Source organism: Pituophis catenifer, unplaced genomic scaffold (genome assembly GCF_029215685.1).
Source record: "Pituophis catenifer annectens isolate HBS135680 unplaced genomic scaffold, rPitCat1.0.hap2 SCAF_2, whole genome shotgun sequence".
Lineage (NCBI taxonomy): Eukaryota > Metazoa > Chordata > Lepidosauria > Squamata > Colubridae > Pituophis > Pituophis catenifer.
In genome coordinates, this window is record NW_027256882.1 from 2,902,764 (window position 1) to 2,922,497 (window position 19,734).

The following is a 19,734-nucleotide window of genomic DNA, read 5'->3' on the forward strand; positions in this document are numbered from 1 at the left end:
TACAGCTCAATTCCAACGCAATGTCACACAACATAATTAACAGAAAGATTGAAATGGAATTATAAAATATTTAGTATAGCGTGTGTTGCTTTTACGTCCAACAGATGGCGCTGTTTTTCAAAGAAGCATGTTTTTATCTGTCACAGGTGCGACATCCATATAATAGTAATAGTAGGTATATAAAAACATGCGCGTATTCGAATGCAACGTTGTGTCAAAATTTCAAAGCAATCAGTGAAGAACTTTCAGAGATTTGAGATTTTGAACAAATGAACATTTACATTTTTATTTATATAGATTGCTTGTTTCTACCCTGAGAGCTTATACACCTGAGAAAAACTACTTGTGTGTCCAATCACACTTGGCCAATAAAGAATTATATTAAAAAAGAAAAGAAAAGACAAGGCTTGAAAGAAGACACCTTAAAATGAAGTTCAGCCACCCTCTTAAACGTGGAGGGGCTGATCCTAGCTATTTCTTTGTCTCCAGAAGAAGCACAAATTATTTGTACCTTACATCTCCAAAATGGAAAACCACAGAAAGCACCAAGGAAAAAGGGTGACTAATTTAACTAGTGAGAATCCATCCCCAAAGGAAAAATAACAAAAAGAAAACCTTATTAAAACAACCACTAATGTCAGGGAAGAAAGTAGGGAATCCTAACAGGTACTTTCCCTTCTCTGCAGCTGGAGCGAATTCTGACCAATCCTTCTTGATCAAAGACTCAAAAGGACTGGATGCATACATTCAAAATATGCTTTTTTGATTTCCGTCTCCGACTTCTGTATTCTCACGATTTAAGAGAAGAGAGTTAAGAACAAGACTTTCATTAAGCTTGAAAGGCCTCATCGGGCACATGGTGCGAATGCTGCGGCTCAGCCCCACTTTTGCACCTCCATCACCCCTGCAAGGTCTCCCTTCTTTTCCTTTGCGGTCGTAGAGAAAGGAAAGGATGGGAAGCATCACCCAGTCCCAGTCCTCGCACATCCGTCCTTGCACCCAGAGCCAGCAGGAGGGGCTTCGAGGCTGCCTCCACTCCCCCAATAAATGGGGAGAAATGCCCCCTCCCCTTCTGGCAACCCCCATTTCTCTCCTTTGCTCCCCACCCCTCCATGGAACCTGCATGGGAAAGGGTGGCAGGGGAACATGGGACCACAGACAAAAAACAGGTTACTTCCTGGTTACAACCATGAACTAACAACAAAAGGTCAGATGAGCAGAGCCTCGCGCTGCCGTTGCTACCGCTTCTCTGAACCACTCGCCACCATCGCTACCAGTTTGACCGAACCAGTAGCATTTCACCCCGATTTAAACAGACCAGAATGAACAAAGTTGCTTCCTGCAAAGGCTCACGTGCCTTTGCTTCTCCTTTATGTCTTATGGGAGGGGCCAATCATCTCCAAGTCCTACTCCTGAGTCATCCCTTTTGTCTTAACTATTCTTGCCTTCTGGCAGCTCTGGGCATGTGCGCACTGGGAACAGGCTCCCCCTGTTCCTCTGCCTCGCTGATGTCCGACTGGAGGCTCTGCAGGCAACCCATAACTCCCAGATAGCCCTGGCCCCCTCTCTGCCTCCAACACAGAGACCTCATCTGAGCCTTCCCCAGACTCCAGAACTGGCCCATGTTCCTCCCCAATGTCCTCACTGTCCGACTCTGCTGCCAACTCCACAGGCGGACAACACTGGCAGGTACAGCGGACACACCCTAAACCATCAATACATTTACCATATATTCTCTAGTTACCAATTTGCCTCCCACCTTTTGCTCATTGGCATAGTAATTATGATGTCACAACCTATCCAAAGCGTCTAAAATGAATACATTATCTCCGCCCCTGATTACATCTTCCACAACACATAATTCTATCCCCCCCTCCCTGTCCTTATTTACAAATTTCCTTTTATGGTCTTAATTTCCTACGGGTTGTCTCTAAAGCAGGGGTGTCAAACTCAAGGCCGGCAGGCCAGATCCTGCCCACAGAGTGATTAAACCTGGTCCAATTAGATTGGGGAAAGACTTTTTTGAAGATTTGAATAAAATGGTGTTAAAATGTATTTGGCAAGGAAAGAAGGCGTGGATAAAATTAAAATTACTACAAGATGCTAGAACGCGGTGAGGCTTTGGTTTACCTAATTGGGAACTTTATTATCAAGCAACAAACCTGATGTGGATTAAAGAATGGATAATCTTAAAAAATGTTAACTATTGAATCTAGAAGGACATGATTTGTTGATGGGGTGGCATGCTTTTTTATGGTATAAAGGAACAAAAATACAGGGATATTTTAGAGGACACGTGAGGCTGTGTTATTGAATTGGGAGATTAAAAAACAACATTATTTGAAAATTCCAGTCTGGGTATCTACAATTGAAGCATTTTCATATTCAGTAGTATTCAGAAGGGAACAAATTGTTAGATACATTGAATTAATGGATGAAAAGGGTGAACTTAAAGCAAGAATTAGAAGAACAAGGTCTCAAGATGGATTGGTTTTCTTACTGGCAAATAGGCTCTAGATATGAAGATTCTAAACAAGGCTTTTATAATGTTATGAGTAATTTAGATGAGATTTTAATGGGTTCTGATGACTATGTGATTAAAAAATTATATGGATACTTGTTAGAGGTAAAATTGGAGGAATAACAAGTTAACGAGTCAATGATAGCATGGGGGAAAAACTTTGGTCATGGTATTGATTTAGAGAAATGGCAAAAATTGTGGTCGCAGAATTATGAAATGACAATGTCTACAGCATATAAGGAGAATTTGTATAAGATGTTTTACAGGTGGCACCTACCCCCCAAGGATAGCCAGAATGTTCAAAAATATATCGGAGAAATGTTGGAAGTATCATCAGACTCCAGGATCATATTACCATATGTGGTAGATATGTGTAGAAGCTAAAAGATATCCATATTTATCCTATTTATTTATTTATTTGCACGTATTTATTTATTTACACATCCTACACATAGAGTTCATCCAAGATTACAAAATTAAGGGAGCTTAAGAAGCTGGAATGGAATATTGAATGTTTACACGTGTTTTTTGTGCTTTATATCGAGACATTTAGGCATTAGACATTCATTAAAGATGTTTTTCACTCTTGTCTTTAAGTTGGTATATTTGTAAGTAACTGGAGCATGGAGAAGACATAAGGAGGAAGTTCCAAAAATGGTTTAATATGCCAATAATATCTTTTGTCAGGGGTCTCAGGGAGGAAAAGGAAGAAGACCCCTAATATTGAATAATACTAAGTGAAATGATCCTGGGAAGGAACAACATTCTAAGGATGCCATGAAGATTGAATTCACATCAAATGAAATGCCTAGATCCTAGGATATAACCCTGGCTTACTATGCTCACTTTGTTTTTCAGGGTTTGCCTTTCCGGAACAAAGTCATACTATAACACGAAATCTGGTTCATACAATTTGCCTTGTCCCCAAAAACTGGTTAACTCACCCCACCACATTACTCTTATCATATTTCCTATTACCCATCTTCTTATATGCTTATAACTTTGTTGCTTGTATCTTATGATTTATACTGTTATGATTTATGTGGATTGCTTATTCAGTATCATATGGCTATGACAATAAATCTTATCATTTATGATGAATGTATTTTTACGATGACTATGATCATAGATTTATCGCTTACTAGCTGTACCCGGCCAAGCGTTGCTGTGGCTCAGTCTGGTTAAATGGGAAAGAAAGAAAAGAGAAAGCGCACATTTCTAATATGTTTAATTTCACAATGCTTGTGAGTATACAATATTTTTTGTTGTTCCATTGTCTGTATAGATATAGAGATTGTCTGGTTTGCCGACTCTAGAACATGCAGCATATAATTGTCCATGTGAGAAACAATCCGTGTCTAGATCTAAACTGCACAATTGTAAAGATTGGCCCTGAGCTTTGTTGGTGATTGCAAACGCCAATCGAATTGGGAATTGCAATCTCTTAAATTGAAATAGCATATCCGTTGGAATCATAGGAATGTGAGGAATGAGGACATCTTCACCTTTGAAAGGTCCTGTCAAGATTGTTGCTTCTACGACGTTGCTCATTCATTTTTTTCCTGCAAGCCTGGCAGTATGGCTCTGGCGGTTCTCTAAGTTGAGGCAGTTTAATTTTTCTGGCGGCGCAACACATTCCTTTCGTTTCTCCATTAAATTTGAGAGCCTTGCAATAAGGACACACTTCAGTCATAGTGTCGATGAGAACATGCTGGCTCAAACTATAATCATCAACTGGGTTGTATTGGAATGCAAGGCAATCGTAATCACGTGATTGCTGAGCACGGAGTCGTGTTTGACGATGACCTGCTGTTTCTCGTTGAGGTCTTTCAGCCATTCTCAGCCTGTTGCTTTCATTCTGTTGAGAACGAAACAGATATGAAGCTGCAGAACGCGATCGCCGTGCTCGCAACCGTGCATCCTCAAGTCTGGCTGCACGTCGCTCGGGTGGTTCCTCGGCACGTATTTGAGCTATCCTTTGTCTGTTTCGCTCGTTCGCTGATGCCCGTTCTTCCTCAGTTTGATTTGCAATTACTCGTCGCACTGCTTCTGCTCTGCGAGTACGACGACCTAAGTTTGATCTTCTGCGAGTCATTATTTGGATGAACTAAAACAGATCAATTGCACTGAAAAAGAAGAAAGAAAGTTATAACAAAAACATATAAAATTGCAAAACATGAAAAAAGGAAAAACACGAACTAAAAAACAAAGGAAAAGCAAAAAAAATAGTAAAGAAATATTTAAATTCAAACACAGATCGATACAGCTCAATTCCAACGCAATGTCACACAACATAATTAACGGAAAGATTGAAATGGAATTGTAAAATATTTAGTATAGCGTGTGTTGCTTTTACGTCCAACAGATGGCGCTGTTTTTAAAAGAAGCATGTTTTTATCTGTCACAGGTGCGACATCCATATAATAGTAATAGTAGGTATATAAAAACATGCGCATATTCGAATGCAACGTTGTGTCAAAATTTCAAAGCAATCAGTGAAGAACTTTCAGAGATTTGAGATTTTGAACAAACGAACATTTACATTTTTATTTATATAGATTGCTTGTATCTACCCTGAGGGCTTATACACCTGAGAAAAACTACTTGTGTGTCCAATCACACTTGGCCAATAAAGAATTAAATTTAAAAAGAAAAGACAAGGCTTGAAAGAAGACACCTTAAAATGAAGTTCAGCCACCCTCTTAAAGGTGGAGGGGCTGATCCTAGTTCCTTCTTTGTCTCCAGAAGAAGCACAAACTATTTGTAGCTTACATCTCCAAAATGGAAAACCACAGAAAGTACCAAGGAAAAAGAGTGACTAATTTAACTAGTGAGGATCCATCCCCCAATGAAAAATAACAAAAAGAAAACCTTATTTAAAAACCACTAATGTCAGGGAAGAAAGTGGGGAATCCTAACAGGTACTTTCCCTTCTCTGCAGCTGGAGCGAATTCTTGACCAATCCTTCTTGATCAAAGACTCAAAAGACTGGATACATACTGGATTAAAATATGCTTTTTTGATTTCCGTCTCCCACTTCTTTATTCTCACGATTTAAGAGAAGAGAGTTAAGAACAATCCTTTCATCAACCTTGAAAGGCCTCATCGGGCACACGGTGCGAATGCTGCGGCTCAGCCCCACTTTTGCACCTCTGTCGCCCCTGCAAGGTCTCCCTTCTATTCCTCTGCGGTCGTGGGGAAAGGAAAGGCTGGGAAGCAGCACCCAGTCCCAGTCCTCGCACATCCGTCCTTGCACCCAGAGCCAGCAGGGGGGCTTCGAGGCTGCCTCCACTCCCCCAACAAATGGGGAGAAACGCCCCCTCCCCTTCTGGAGACCCCCATTTCTCTCCTTTGCTCTCCCCCCCCAACTCCATGGAACCTGCATGGGAAAGGGCGGCAGGGGAACATGGGACCACGGACTCCGACCCCGCAGGAAGACTTGACCCTTCTCCACTCACCCCTCCAGCAAGGGGGCCCTTTGCAAAGGCAGAGCCGCCACTCAGAAGCCTCGTCGGGATCTGCGTCTCCCCCAAAGGCTTCCCGGCATCCTCTGCGCTCCCAGCAAAAGCCCCGCCTCCCACTCTCAGTGGGGCTGTGTGGGAGGGGCGCCTCTCCAGACGAATTTAGGGGAAGAGCCCAGCGCATGCTCAGTTCCCTCTTGAATCTGAGAGCGACCCCTGGTGGTCGCTGCGCAATGTGCCAGGATTCCATGAAAGGGCGGGAAAAAGAAGAGTATCTGTTGAGGGAGGAAGGCGGGGAGGAGGGGAAGAGACGACGGGCATGAGAGGAGTTGCCTGATGGAAAAGTACCTTTGAGACAGTCATGAGCTGGATGAATGAAAATCTCCACAGGCATTTGTCAGGGGGCTTTTTCCTCTCCCTTCCCCAATCATAACTATTACTAGAGAGCTGCTTTGGGAGATTCTGCATCCTGGCCAGTGGCATGAAGGGCGCTTCCTTGGATTTTCAGACAGGGAGGTCACGTTCTTACCTGGCGGTTCTCTCCGCTGTCTCTTAGCCACTCTTGGAGCTCACAAATCTGCCAGCTTTCCCCTTCTATACAACAAACTCAGCAGTGAAGAAGGTGCTGCAGTTGTTTATTTATTTATTTATTGGTTTGATTTATATGCCGCCTTCTCCGGAGACTCAGGGCGGCTTACAATGCATTAAGCAATAGCCTTCATACTTTTGTATATACCTGCTTAGTAGGGCTTTCGGGGGCCACTAAGCGGTGTTCTTTTTTATACAAAGTGTTGCAATATTTTCAGGATCAGACTCAATAAAGATAATAGAAGTTAGAGATTTAAATATATTTCTCTTTAATCATAATAGGCATTCTATATTCGCTGAATATTCAAGATAGAAGCAAGTAAAATGGGGAGGATGGCTCCTTATATATACAAGGGGTGGAGCCAGGAATGGGAGTGGTAAATTATGAATACATTAAAGTCCAAAGAATAAGTTAACCCCTGATGTTCCATATATACATTATTTACACATTAGAGAATAAGGCATTTACATCTGACAAATCCCCCTCTAAATGCCGGTTCGTTATACAACACCAGTTACATTCAGATTCAGGACAATATAATACATATAATTTAGAAGTTAAATATTTGTGTTGTTTAGAAGGTAAGGGTTTTGTTAATATGTCAGCTAATTGTTCAGAAGTATCACAATGTATTGCTTTGATGAATCCGTCTTGAGATAGTTGTCTCACGTGCTTAAATTTTATATCAATATGCCTGGACCTTTGTCCAATTGCATCGGATCTAGATATTTCAATGGCCGCTTTATTGTCTTCATGCATAATAAATGGTAAAGTAGGTTTCTTCCAAACATCTGTGATCAAATCATTGAACCATACAAGGTTATTTGCAGCTTTAGACAAGCAAACATATTCTGCTTCTGTGGTAGAAGTGGCTACCAGTTCTTGTTTACCAGTATACCAGTAAACTGGACAATCATTCAATAGAAAAACATAACCAGAGGTACTCTTTCTGCATGATGTATCACCAGCCCAATCTGCATCAGCATAACAAGTAATTTTTGGTTCTTTGTCATTATTGGGTTCCAATATTAAACAAAAATCTAATGTACTTTTCAGATATCTTAAAATTCTTTTGACAGCTTCCCAATGATACAAGGTTGGTCTGCTAACATATCTTGACAATAAATTGAGAGGTAATGCAATATCTGGCCTAGTCCAATTAGATATATAAAGGAGTGAACCTATAACTGATCTGTAAAATGTGTTGTCTTTAAACTCAGGGGAAGATTCATCAATGTTTCTGAGAAAATCAGTTTGCATGGGTGTGTCACATGTTTTGGCATTATTTAAGTTACATTTGTTTAGGAGTTCAATGATTTTATCTTTCTGAGTAAGTTTGAATCCCCTTTTTGTTTTGTTAATTTGTACACCAAGGTATTTGTTCACTCTACCTAGTGATTTTAATGAGAAGTGTTCGTTTAACTTATTTACAAAGATTTCCCTGCTCTCTTTATGCTTTCCAATATATAAAATATCATCAACATAAATTAATACAAATTCAATATGATCATTACTCTTTTTTACAAAGAAACAGTTATCAGCAGTGGTGGCGTTGAAATCCATGGTCTTAAGTACTTTTACCAAACAATCGTACCATCTTTTGCCAGATTGCTTCAATCCGTACAGACTCTTATTTAATAACCAAATTTCGTTCTTATTAGTGTATTGACTGTGTGGTGCTCTTACATATATTTCCTTATCTAATTTTGCGTGTAAGTATGCAGTCTGTATGTCATATTGAAACACGTCCAGATTGAGTGCAGATGCTACTACAAGAGCTGTTTTGACACTCTCTGTTCTCACTGTTGGTGAATATGTGTCAGTATAGTCTTCTGGATATTTTTGTGCATAACCTTGTGCAACTAGTCTGGCCTTGTATAAGGTATTACCTCCTTCTAAATTCTTAATTTTATAAATCCACCTGGTACCTATAATTGTTTTATCCTTAGGTGCGATCGCAGGTGTGAATACATTTAATCCTTGTAAACTTTCCATCTCTTTTTCCATAGCTAGTTCCCATTTTTCTCTTTCTTCACGGGGAAGTTTCAATACTTCCTCATATGTATTAGGTGTTATTTGTTTTTCATCCATATGCATTATGTAATCTTTGTATTTATTTGGTATCTGGTTTCTATTGTTTCTAATATTTCTTTCAGGTTTGCTATGGTTGTCATGCAAATATCTAGCTTCCTTTTTTGTTAATGTGTCTGTCTTTATTTTATGCTGACTATTTGTCCAAGTTTTGGTTTTGTTCTTACTTTTGTTAATACTTTGATTTTCTGTTGTTCCTTCCTCGCAAGATATATTATCTTTGCTTTTATTAGGAAATATTTCATTAAGGTGCAATTTAGACCAATTGGCCTGCTCATGGAACACAGCTGTTCTGGATACTATAAATTTGTTATTATTATCAATGAATCTGTACCCTTTGGTTCCAGTCTCGTATCCCATGAATCTTAATCTCCTGGATACGTTTTCTCCCTTTCTCCTCAATTGTTTAGGTATGTGTACGTCTGCAGTAACTCCAAATATGTGCATGTGTGCTAATTTGGGTTTTCTATTGTACATCACCTCATATGGTGTCTTATTCACAATACTGGACCATGTCCTGTTTTGAGTGTAATTTGAATAATGTAAGGCTTCTGACCAAAATTGTTTGCCTAAACCAGCATCCTCTAATGTGCATCTAATCATGGTTTGTAGTGTGGAATTCTTTCTCTCTGCAATCCCATTTTGAAATGCAGAAAATGGATTGGACGTGAAATGTAGCATCCCTCTATCCTTTAACCATTGGGAGAATTCTTTAGACATGAATTCACATCCCCTATCTGTCATAATTTGTTTTATTTTGATATTATGTTGTGTTTCTATGCGTTTGTAGAATTCCTTAAATTTCTGAAAGGTTTCATCCTTGTGCTTTAATGTGTAAACAAAACCATAGCGACTGTAATCATCCACTATTGTTAGGAAGTAACGTTTTCTATAGGTAATTGATGGAGTTAATGGACCAACTAAGTCCATATGTACCAAATCAAAAATATTGTTGGTTGATCTGTTAGATTTTTTTGGTCTGGGACTGGTTTTTAGTTTGGTGGATTTACATACTGAGCATTCCAAATAATTTTCACAATTTTTTATTTTGACACCTTCTGCGTGTTCAGTCATTTTTTGTACTACAGGAAAGCTTGCGTGTCCTAACTTCCTATGTAAGATGTGAGCACACTCATCATGAATTGGTTTACCTATTTTTGGTTTCTTCTCATTGTGTGCATTTTTGTTATCATGAGTTATTTTACATTCATCATTGTCACTGTTACTGACATTTTCATCATCTGCTTCAATACAATCTTCCATATTTGAATCAATGTTATGTAACCATCTTTCTTTGGTTATCAGATAGGGTAGACCCCCTTTTATCATCACAGTGCCTACATTTGTTTTGTTCTTTTCTATAGTTGCTTTCCCCTTTGAGAAAACTATATTGATGTCAGATTCTCTGCTTAGTTTTATAGCACTCAGTATGTTGTGAGGTATTTCTGGGATTAATAATACCCCCTCTATTTTCCCTAAACCAGGCAAGGTCACATTTCCTCTGCCTAATACTTGAACCTTTTCTTGATTAGCTACCTTTATCACAAACTTATCTTCTGTAAATGAAGATAATATACTTTTGTTGTTAGTGGTGTGATTTGTTGCACCAGAATCAATAAGCCAATTATTGTTCTCATCTTGTTGTGTTCTGATGCTGTCTTGTTTATTTAGCCCATTTAGTGACCCAGATTTTCTCTCTTTTGAATTTTCTCTACCCCCTCTACTTTCTCTGTAATTTGGTGGACTTCTATATTTGCGTCTATCTGTGGAAGATTGTCTGTAATTGTATTTGCTCCTATATTCTGGCCTATGTCTCTCCCTTGGGACTTTGGGACAGTCTCTTCTACTGTGTTCCCTGGATCCACAATTGTGGCATCTAAAGGCCTCATTATATTTATTTTGAAAGACTACTTTCCTAAAGGATTTGTGTTCTGTTTGGTTACTGGAACGATTTTTTCTTGAATTGTCTTCTGCTATCAATTTGTTAGATAGACTTTCTATTGATAAATATCCCAAATTAATGGTATCTAAGTGTGACATAAAGTTATCCCATGATGGATCAAGTGAATTGATAATAACACTTTTCATTGTTTGATCTGAAATCACTTCCCCCCTCAATTGCAGCTCAGCTCTTATTTTGTTTAGATTTATCAAATGCTCACTTATAGAAACCCCTGGTTTCACTCTAGAAGAAAAGAAATCCTTAGACATTCTTGTGGTTGTGGCTACGCTATCGCTGTGAAATAGATTAAACATGCATTGAATTATTTCTGATACAGTTAGGTTTGGTTTGATGCTATGATACATTGCAGGAGACACGCTAGAAATTATTATGAAAAATGCTCTATGATGTAAACAATCTATTTTTAAAGTCCAAGGTCTTCTTGGAGGACTAGTTATAAAGAATAGTAAATTTTCTTTCATAAAAATAACCTGAAGCTGTTGGTACCACTCTTGTAAATTAATGCCATCAACTCTAAGTTTTGGGAAGTCACTGGGTAAATTCCCCACATTATTTTGTCCATTACTTACAACCTGAGGCAGTCCGTGGTCTCTCAAGTGCAGGAAATTACAGAACGGCATTGGGATGCTTGTAACGAGTCTGCGCGGTTCTCTGGCCAGTTCAAGTCTTTCGGGGCTGTCTACGTAGTTTTGCACATGCGCGTTGCTCATTTCTTCTTTGGCGCCGTTGTGGAAGGTTCTCTCCATTTCAGCTCTCTCGATCCGCTCCTCTTCAGATGAGTCGGTCTCTGGCTCGGTTTTTGGGGCTTTGGTGATGGCGACGGTTCTTCTCTTTCTCTTGTGTGCGCTGGCACTCGATTCTGTCTGCGGTGTAGGACGGAATCGGCATGGCTCTCTGGGCTCGGGTGTCGTCGTTTTCGAAGTCAGGATGGGAGCGTGCAGGTCTTGAGTTGTCGGTTTGATTTCTTGCTTCTTTGTTGATGTCTTGGAAATTTTCAATCTTGGCCCAAAAGCAGCAAAAAGCGTTTTCATTGCTGACTTTACTTGAGACATTGTTAAATCGTCTTCACTTTCTGATTTTGGTTCATCTGAAGAGTTTGAGACTTCTTTTTCACTTTCTTCATCTGATAGCGTTTTTCGCGCCAGAAATTTTGAACTGAGCGTTTTGATTGGCTCTGCTTCACTCTCTTTTGAAGTTCGTTGAAACCAAGATGGCTGCCATTCAAAATTTCGCGCGATGTCACATCTTTTCTTTTTTACAACTATTTTCTCAGTAGTCATTTCACTCACAGTTTTTTGATCTTTGGGTTTTTCTTTAATGACGTTTTTCTCTCTCGCTGCTCCGCTGTTTCTCAGCATCTCCTGGAGGTCCGCGATGAGGCTCTCATCATTCTTTTGGCTTTTTAGTATTTTTAATATCTCTGACCTGAGTTCGTTATTTTCTATCTCGATTTCTTCCTGGTCGTTATTTTCACTCATCAGTTCTTCTTCTTCAGTGGTGTATTCTTCGGATTCTCTCGAAATCGCATTAGTGGATTCGTTGATCGTCTCTTGATCAGTTTCTATTTCTTTGCTGTAGGCCCTGGTGTTGGGCCTATCTTTCTTGGACATTTTTAATTACTTATTGAGTCAATTAACCATCCTCTGCTACCAGCTTGTTGCAATATTTTCAGGATCAGACTCAATAAAGATAATAGAAGTTAGAGATTTAAATATATTTCTCTTTAATCATAATAGGCATTCTATATTCGCTGAATATTCAAGATAGAAGCAAGTAAAATGGGGAGGATGGCTCCTTATATATACAAGGGGTGGAGCCAGGAATGGGAGTGGTAAATTATGAATACATTAAAGTCCAAAGAATAAGTTAACCCCTGATGTTCCATATATACATTATTTACACATTAGAGAATAAGGCATTTACATCTGACACAAAGTCAGTTTATTGCCCCCACAATCCGGGTCCTCATTTTACCTACCTCGAAAGGATGGAAGGCTGAGTCAACCTTGAGCCGGTGAGATTTGATCTGCTGATCTGCTGAACTAGCAGTCAGGTGAAGTAGCTGCAGTACTGCACTCTAATCGCTGCGCCACCTTGGCTCTTTCTGTTGTATATAGAACCTTTCTTTTTACCTTAAATGTAGACATTCTTAGCCCTCATCTAACCATAGAAAGGTAAAATATGGTCCTAATGCTTGGAAAGTCTCATCATTCTGGCTCCTTTTTGTGAGAGGAATTCTTCATCCTGCAATTTTCTTCACCCTCAAATTAATATCTATGTGATTATTCTCAGAACATGACAGGCCAAAAGGTCCCTGCTTCTCCCTTCATACTGGTTCATTAATTCTCTGATTTTCCAGAGTCGTTATTTTTTCATATCTTCACACTCCATTTATTTATTTTATTATTTATTAGTTCAATTTATATGCCGCCCTTCTCCGAAGACTCAGGGCAGCTTACAATGCATTACAGCAATAGCCTGCGTACTTTTGTATATACCTGCTTATTAGGGCATTCGCCCCCCCCCCAAGTGGTGTTGTTCTATACAAAGTTAGCTTATTGCCCCCACAATCCGGGTCCTCAATTTACCTACCTCGAAAGAATGGAAGGCTGAGTCAACCTTGAGCCTGGTGAGATTTGAACTCGCACTAATTGCAGACAGCCTGGCAGCTAAGTGCTAGCACTTAACAACACTTAATCCGCTGCACCACCAAGGCTCCTCACCAAAGGAACTTCCCATTCTCGTTTCTGCTATAGAGGAAGAAAGATTTTAAAAAGTTTTGTCTGGAAGTGATGCAACTCCTTCTGCTTCTTGGGGAAGCGACACCTATTAATGTCTGCCTGATCACATCCCTCCTAGAGCAACCATTTTCCATTTCAATACTGGGATACATTCTCAGGTAAGTCCCTTGTCCAAACTGAATACACCGAGATGGAGATTATAAATCCAGTGGGTTTTTTGTAGCATTAAGCATAGATTAGACCAGGAGTCAGCAACCTTAAACACTCAAAGAGCCAAAACTTCCTAACCTGAAGCTTCCCATTCATTCTGGAGCCGACCAGAAGTCCAGTTCCCCCACCATAGTCTCGTCCTAGCATGGCATCCTTTTTCCTCTACCTGTCCTAACTGAAAACCCTATCAATTGTGGAGCTGATCAGCAACAGGGAGCCGCAGCAGAGGGATGAAAGAGCCACATGTGGCTCCAGAGCCGCAAGTTGCCGACCCCTGGGTTAGACAATCTGATGTTATACCATCACCAGAGATTTCCTTTTTGAATATTCTTGTAATTTAGCACAATATGCCAAGATGTTTCCAGTTTCAACATCTTGCAATTCATTATATAACTTAAGTTGTTCTATGCATAAGGTATCTTCTTTAACATCACTCGTACTTTGGTAATTCACATTTAGCTGTAAATTCTTCAAGGCTTTGCCAATTTATGCATTTCCCATAGTATGCCTGGAATTACATTTTAGTATCTAAGCCCGTGATGGCGAACCTATGGCATGCGTGCCAAGGTGGCATGTGGAGCCATATCTGTGGGCACGCAAGCATTGCCCTAGCTCAGCTCCATCTTGCATTGTATGCTGGCCAGCTGACTTTTGGGCCTTTCTGGAAGTCAGGAAACAAGCTATTTCTGGCCTCCAGAGGGCCTCCGGGAGAGTGGGGAAGGCTGTTTTCGCCCTCCCCAGGCTCCTAGAAAGCCTCTGGAGCCTGGGGAGGGGAAAAAATGGGCCTACCAGGCCCACCAGACCATCAAGTGCCAGAAGCAGGGTCGCACAGGGGTCACGAGTGCATGCACGGGGGCAGGGCACATTGAATTATGCATGTGGGCACGTGCACACTCGACCTCCCCCCATGCTCCCCCGTTTTTGGCATGCGATGGCAAAAACATTACCCATCACTGATCTAAACCTATGCTTCCTGTCAAAAATTAAAATGTTCTTGGTGTGGGAAACAAAAATATAGCCTATTATTATTATTATTATTATTATTATTATTATTATTATTATTATTATTATTATTATTATTAATCAAATTTCTATACCGCCCTACTCCCGAAGGACTCAAATTATTGATTTAATATGTCCTAAGTGGACAGTGACAGGCACTAAGAAAGAATTGTGAACCAAAGTCTTCAGCTAGGACAGTGTTTCCCAAACTTGACCCTTTGAAGATGTATGGACTTCAACTCCCAGAATTCCTCAACCAGGCATACTGGCTGGGGAATTCTGGGAGTTGAAGTCCATGCATCTTAAAATAGCCAAGTTTGGGAAACACTGAGCTAGGATGATTTCATAATTTAAACAACTATTTGTAATCTGCCAAGCAGCTGCAATTTGTGTAAGATGATTTTGCAAAGTAGATAGTTTCATGGCCTATAGCTGTCCTTGGTGGATCTGCATTGGTGTTGTGGATTTAATAAGACAAACATAACTTTTAGATTAATCAGAGACAATTTTATATATTGTGCAATAGGTTCAAGGCTCTGTACATGAAGCGTTGAACAAAGACAGAAATTAGGTACAATGGTTTTATACCCTTCTAGACAAAGGATTCTGTTAACTCAGCAATTCATATGGTCATATACATTTATCATTTTTAATTGACATTTCCTAATTACTGAGTTTGCAGAACAGTTATAATAATTCTTCTAAAAAGTTACTGAAGCATAGATTCAAATCATCTTCTGACGATAGACAACTTTTAACTCATGTGGATCCCCTTGACCTAACCAACCTTTAAGCTGTATGTCATTAGAATGTTCCTTTCTTCTGACAACTTAGAGGCCTCCTAGAGGAACCAAAAGGATTTTGGCTGAGTTTGTACTTTTTCCAACCGGATGCATTGCTTTTTAGAATAGAGTGAATAGAAAGTTATCCAGTGGTCATCTATCAGAGCCCGCTTCCTTTACATTATTGGGGATTTGCGGTTTTATTATAATCCAATCGAAAATGAGATAAACATGGAGATGTATTTCACTTGGGCATCAAAACCCCTTTTTGAAATTCAGTAAATGTAATTAGGAAATGCATATATTTCAACAACTAAAACCTAACATTTTAACAGATTCTCACCCAATTGTATTTGTATATGGAAATACAGCCATTGGTCCTCTTGAAGCTTTTTCCAGATTTCACAGATTTATATGGCTTCTACATTGTGTGGGCCCTTTTATCGTAGTTAACTGTTCATAATAAAACCTTTTCCATACACCATCTCTCTATATAAAAGTGAAATAACACTCAGGCATCATCACAAAATCTCCAGAACCGTAAAGTCTACAAACTTGAAATTTGCCATGTATGTTCCTCTTGGTTCCTACATGCTAAGAAAGGATTTTTTGAAATGAACATCACAGCATCAGTATTTCTTGTATTATTATTAACACGCTCTGATGCTACTCCCCCTCCCCACCTGATATCTGTTCCAACTGCAAAACACAAGCACAGGAGAGGAGTTTCACTTTCACTTTCACAGCAGCAAGCAGCTTTGCTACAGAACAGTTGAGCTACGCCATGGCCAAGCTCCTTCCTCTCTCCTTCTTCCTCACACAGCAAATACTGTTTCAGTTTCCAAAAAACCCTCTGATGCTAAGGAGTTCCACTCCCACTCCCCACCTGAAAAGAAATCTGTTCCAAATGCAAAACACAATCAGAGGAGTTTCAGTTTCAGTTTTACTTTCCCAGCACCAAGCAGGGGATAGGATATGGGAGGCTTCTGTGGGGCAAGGCTCAGAGTGAGAGAGGAGAGGCCAATCATAACTATTCATTAATTTTCAAGCTCTGTCAATTTATCAAATATGATCACATAGTTTCATAGAGGAGTACAGGTATTCAACTACATTTATAAGGCTTCTCCCGTGTGGATCCTTGCATGGGTCTTAAGATACATCTTCGTAGAAAAACTCTTTCCACATTCCATGCATTTATAAGGCTTCTCCCGTGTGGATCCTTTCATGGATCTTAAGATACGTCTTCGTAGAAAAACTCTTTCCACATTCTACGCATTTATAAGGATTCTCCCCTGTGTGGATCCTTTCATGGATCTTAAGATATGTCTTCGTAGAAAAACACTTTCCACATTCCATGCATTTATAAGTCTTCTCCCCTGTGTGGATCCTTTCATGGGTCTTAAGACACATCTTTGCAGAAAAACTCTTTCCACATTCCATGCATTTATAAGGATTCTCCCCTGTGTGGATCCTTTCATGGGTCTTAAGATACGTCTTCGTAGAAAAACTCTTTCCACATTCCATGCATTTATAAGAATTCTCCCCTGTGTGGATCCTTGCATGGGTCTTAAGATACGTCTTCATAGAAAAACTCTTTCCACATTCCATGCATTTATAAGGTTTCTCCCCTGAGTGGATTTTTTTATGGGAGATAAGGTTACCACTCCCAGTAAAGCATTTTCCACACTCCATGCATTTATACGGCTTCTCCCCTGTGTGTATCCTAGTATGGTAAATAAGATGACTGTTCTTAATAAAGCTCTTTCCACACTCCATGCATTTATGTGGCTTCTCCCCTGTGTGGATCATTTTATGGAAAACAAGTTCACTGCTCTTAGGGAAGCTCTTTCCACATTCTGTGCATTTATAGGGCCTCTCTCCTGTGTGGATCCTTTTATGAACAGTAAGAGAAGAATTTTCACAGAAGCTCTTTCCACACTCTGTGCACTTATACGGCTTCTCCCCTGTATGGATCCGAGAATGCGAAGTAAGAGAATTATTAAAAGTGAAGCTCTTTCCACACTCCATGCATTTATAGGGCTTCTCTCCTGTGTGGATTCGTTTATGATGAGTAAGAGAAGAATTTTCAGAGAAGCTCTTCCCACACTCCATGCATTTATACGGCTTCTCCCCTGTATGGATCGAGTAATGGGAAATAAGAGATTTACTATGAGAGAAGCTCTTTCCACACTCCATGCATTTATAGGGCTTCTCTCCTGTATGGATCCGGGAATGGGAAGTAAGAGAATTACTATGAGAGAAGCTCTTTCCACACTCCATGCATTTATAGGGCTTCTCTCCTGTATGGATCCGGGAATGGGAAGTAAGAGAATTACTATGAGAGAAGCTCTTTCCACATTCCATGCATTTATAGGGCTTTTCCCCTGTATGGATCTGGTGATGTGTAGTAAGGTTAGCACTTAAAGTGAAGCTCTTTCCACATTCCATACATTTATAGGGCTTCTCTCCTGTGTGGATTCGTTTATGAGCAGTAAGAGAAGAACTGTGGGAGAAGCTCTTTCCACATTCTGCGCACTTATATGGCTTCTCCCCTGTATGGATCCTACTATGGTAAATAAGTTCAGAGTTCTTAATAAAGCTCTTTCCACACTCCATGCATTTGTGTGGCCTCTCCCTTGTGTGTCTCTTTACATGTACAATAAGATCACTTTTCTGAGGGAAGCTCTTTCCACACTCCATGCATTTATACGGCTTCTCTCCTGTATGGATCCGAGAATGGGAAGTAAGAGAATAACTAAAAGTGTGGATCATTTTATGGAAAACAAGTCCACTGCTGCTAGGGAAGCTCTTTCCACACTCCATGCATTTATAGGGCTTCTCTCCTGTGTGGATCCTTTTATGACATGTAAGTTGACTGTTTTTAGGAAAACCTTTACCACACTCCATGCATTTATATCTTTTCTCTGCTTCATGGATTCTTTTATGGTAAATAAGTTGACTGTTCTTAATAAAGCTCTTCCCACACTCCTTGCATTCATATGGATTCTCTTCAGCGTGGGTCCTTTTTTGAAATATACGGGACTCATTTTTATGAGGAAGAGACAGGGTCCGTTTATAGTTTTTTCCATTGTCTCTACATATATAATCTCCTTTGATTTGGGTTTGATTGTGTTTCTCTACATCTAATTTGTTTATGAATACTTTCATACATTTTCCAGTATATTTCTTTATTTTTTCTTGCTGGGCCACAGAGGCTTTCCTTGATGCATGGACAGAAGATGAACTTTCCTGATTCCAATGATTTGACTGGTTTCTCTCTTGGCTTTCTACTTCCATTAGAATTTTAGGGTTCTTCATACTGTATTCACGACTGATCATCTCAAATAGTTCTCTGGAACCTTCATCTTCCTCTCCGTTACCTTCACAAGAAAAATAAAATGAAAATAACTTTAAAACAGCTAAGCATACGAAGATTGAATATAATGAAAAACAAACTGCTTCAAACTTCTTAGATGCAGAAAAGCCCTTCAAGAATTTGAGCAGAACTTTCTTGATTAAAATTTGGGAAGATACATTTACATTTGTATGGCAAGAGAAAAACCATGGATTAAATATCAAATTCTCCAAACTTCTAAGGAAATGGAAAGATTTGGTTTCCCAATTTGAAATTGGACCTTGTATTCTGCTGTGCGGTTTGTATAAGAAGTGGGAGTTGCTCAGATATAAAGAGAATTTTAGAAGTAGGAAGGCATGACAGTAGTTTGGCTGTAAGGGTAAACAATGGATAACATGTAGAGAGGCATTAGAACTTGAGCTGTGGAAATACCAAATGAAGTCAAGAATGGAAAAACAATATTGTTCTCATCAGGCGTAAAATGTACTTACCATCCCTCCCAGCTTGATGATGTATGCATGCTGTCATCTTTGCGCTCCATTATCTGCGCATGCGCAGATAGTCAAAACCGGGATGTGAAGATGTCCCGATTTGGGGGGGGTGGAGTTTCCCGCCACCAGCATTAACAGCTCTTCAAATTACCCGCTGCCGGCATTACCGGCTTCTGTGAGCCGGATAGCGCCGGCAGCATTTCACCCCGGTTCTCATATATTGTTCAACAACATAAAGCAGAATTTGAATCCCAGTTGTGTAGAAAAGATGAATATGTCATTGCTAAAACCTCTAAATATACAGAGGAATATGAAAATCAACAGAAAAATATCAAAAGTGTATAAATGTACCACAAACTATTATTAGAAGTGTGGACAAGATAAAGGTTTTGTAATGCTTTGGTGGCTTTGTAAAAAAGCTAGAAAAATTTAGATTCAAAGACATTCAGTGATACAAAGAACTTTTAGATTAATATCCAATTGAAATCAGAACAATTTAGTTTGAAATTAATTAGCAGTCATAGAAGG

General features: G+C 39.6%; 1 long non-coding RNA gene and 1 pseudogene across 1 annotated transcript; both read right to left on the reverse strand.

Moving 5' to 3' along the window:
- The window catches only part of LOC139311590 (zinc finger protein 208-like), a 37,050-nt pseudogene that overhangs the window by 12,700 nt on the left and 4,616 nt on the right, over nt 1-19,734 (reverse strand).
- LOC139311684 (uncharacterized) lies at nt 3,733-6,044 on the reverse strand. The gene is made up of 2 exons (XR_011599953.1): nt 5,980-6,044; nt 3,733-4,647 (listed from the first exon to the last, which is right to left on the reverse strand). It is a non-coding gene; the product is annotated as an uncharacterized lncRNA (long non-coding RNA).